This window comes from Astatotilapia calliptera, chromosome 20, assembly GCF_964374335.1.
Source record: "Astatotilapia calliptera chromosome 20, fAstCal68.1, whole genome shotgun sequence".
Taxonomy (NCBI): domain Eukaryota; kingdom Metazoa; phylum Chordata; class Actinopteri; order Cichliformes; family Cichlidae; genus Astatotilapia; species Astatotilapia calliptera.
This window is the reverse complement of record NC_137441.1, coordinates 35,689,782-35,692,549: the sequence shown is the minus strand read 5'-3', so window position 1 is coordinate 35,692,549 and position 2,768 is coordinate 35,689,782. Positions and strand designations below refer to the sequence as shown.

General features: G+C 46.1%; 1 long non-coding RNA gene across 1 annotated transcript; it reads right to left on the bottom strand.

Moving 5' to 3' along the window:
• Nucleotides 1–964, bottom strand: LOC145423254 (uncharacterized). The gene is made up of 2 exons (XR_013904343.1): nucleotides 840–964; nucleotides 1–248 (listed from the first exon to the last, which is right to left on the bottom strand). It is a non-coding gene; the product is annotated as an uncharacterized LOC145423254 (long non-coding RNA).
• Between the last annotated feature and the right edge of the window lie 1,804 nt (nucleotides 965–2,768).

Below are 2,768 nucleotides of genomic sequence, written 5' to 3'. Positions count from 1 at the left end.
TGTTTTTGAAAAACATTTATTCTGAACTGTGCACCACAATTTCAAAACATTATCTGAAAGATGTAACAGTATACATGTTCTCACTTTCATTAGAATTTTGTTTATCAAAAGGTCTGACATGGTAAATGCAAATAACAGCATTCTCATCACTTATTTCTTCAATACAATATGCATGTCCTTCATTCATCCCTTTGTGGAACTTCAGCGCACTTCTGCTCTCCCCCATATTCCATCTTCACAAGCATATCCTGTGCGGAGATTGAATAAAAATTAGTTGACACTAATTAATGGCACAAATAATCCAGTAAACAATTGCAGCACAGTAAAAAAAAAAAAGGAATCCTCTTTGAGTCATTACTTGTGTAAAGTATTTTCCCAAAAGACAAGGACACAGGCAACAGGTAATACTGAACTAAATGTAAAACCGCAACCTTTTTCATTTTTACCTAAACCGTGTGCACAAAACTCTGGAGGGATCTATGCTAACATAGAATCCAGTCAGGACGTCAGCTACTGCTGTTTGCTCGTTTGTTTGTTTGTTTTTATGGGCGATCGTTTTCAGGCTTCAAGCAGCACCATTATACCAACATTTCACATTCTAGACATTGTTTTAGGTGTATTTGACCAAAAGTTTGACTGAAAATTCACATGCAAGCTTTTTTTCAAGGCTGTGGTATTTGCCCGCAAACGATACCTTTCAGCTAGCTAAAACAGAATATTATGCTATCAGCGAGCAACATGGCTAATGCCTTTCACACAGCTTTGTCTCAACTCCAAAGAGCCACAGAAGTAAAAGTTAATAATAATAATTGAAACAATCTTTGGAAAAAATGACTTACCAAGCATGGCAAACAACTCAAATATGTAGAGCAAAATGTTCTGAAAGGGCTTCACTTCAGCTTCGATTGGAGCCTATGGTGCTGGGGGCGGAGTCTGTGAATTTACTCTGTTGGTGTCATAGCCCCTGTAGGAGTTCAGAGTTAAGAGGTCAAGAGTTAATGTTTCCATTGTAACACCTCCAGATTTGACATAGAAACACTCATTTTTAACACTCGATTTTAACTACTATCATTTTACACCTCAGAGTTACATTAAAAGAATGTGACTCTGCTTAGAGTAAAATTAACTCTACTTTTGCAAGGAGACTATTAACACCAAAACATTTAACACTTTTGAATTTGCTGTGCAGCCTCGTCGCGAGCTCCCCCAAGCAACGGCTTTCTTCTGTGTTTAATTTTACTTTTCCTTTATTTTTTCACGAGCAGCACTTGTCTCCTTGTGTACGACCGACAAACCTTACTGGACATAAAAGACGGTCTTTCTTATAACTTTCCGGAGTTCAAGTTTTGCAACACGGACGCTCCGTTTGCAGACCCCCCATTCATCTCACCTGAGACGCCTTTGTTCTCTGGCCCTGGAGGCCGCAAACGCCGACGCAGAGGGAGAAGATCTGGCGTTCTGGTTCGACTGAGACGGCGCACTTACAGACCACCGTTACCCAGTTTATTACTGGCTAATGTGCAGTCTCTGGAGAACAAGCTGTGCGAGCTTCGGGCACGGATCTCATTCCAGCGAGAGATGCGGGACTGCTGCGTGGTCTGCCTCACAGAAACCTGGCTATCGGACAAAGTACCGGACTCCGCAATACAACTACCGGGGTTCTCCGTGCACCGCGCGGACAGGTCACAGGATCTTACTGGGAAAAGCAGAGGCGGTGGTGTATGTTTCATGATCAACAACAGCTGGTGTGATTATGCGAACGTGCACCCGGTCAAATCCTTCTGCTCACCGGACCTGGAGTACCTGATGATTAAGTGCCGGCCATTCTGGCTACCGAGGGAATTTACAGCAGTGATTATTACGGCTGTTTACATTCCCCCACAAGCCGACACTGACCGTGCACTCAGGGAACTGTACAGCGCGATCAGCAGTGAGGAAACCGCACACCCAGAGGCAGCGTTTATCACAGCCGGAGACTTTAATAAGGGAAACCTGAAGAAAGTCTCACCAAAACTCCATCAACACATCCTTTTTAACACACGTGGAAACCGGCTACTCGACCACTGTTACACCTCTTTCCGGGATGCGTACAAAGCCCTCCCCCGCGCCCCATTCGGCCAATCAGATCACTGCTCCATCCTGCTCCTGCCCGCCTACAGGCAGAAGCTGAAACAGGAAGCTCCAACCCGGAGGGCGGTGCACTGTTGGACGGACCAATCGGAGTCTGCGCTGCGGGACTGTTTTGATCACGCGGACTGGGAAATGTTTCACGTGGCCGCCAGAGACATTGATGAGTACACAGACTCAGTCTGTGGATTTATCAGGAAATGCGTGGAAGATGTCGTCCCATCCAGAACAGTTAAATCCTTCCCAAATCAAAAACCCTGGATTAACGGAGATGTTCGCGCGGCACGGAACACCGCCTTTGCCTCCGCGAACACATCGGACTACAAACACGCACATTACCAACTCCGGAAGACGATCAAAGCAGCCAAACGTGAGTACAGGGACAGGGTGGAGCAACAGTTTGACAATCCTCGGAGTATGTGGCAGGGACTAAACACGATCACAGACTTTAGAGGGAAAACCAGCACACCGCAGACCACGGCCTCTCTGTGTGAGGATCTAAACGTATTCTACGCTAGATTCGACGCAGCGAACACCATGAGACCGGACAGTGTGCGCACCGCGGATGACGTCAGTGCGCACACTGTGTCTGAGGAGGATGTGCGGAAGTGCTTCAGGAAGGTGAACGCACGCAAAGCTAC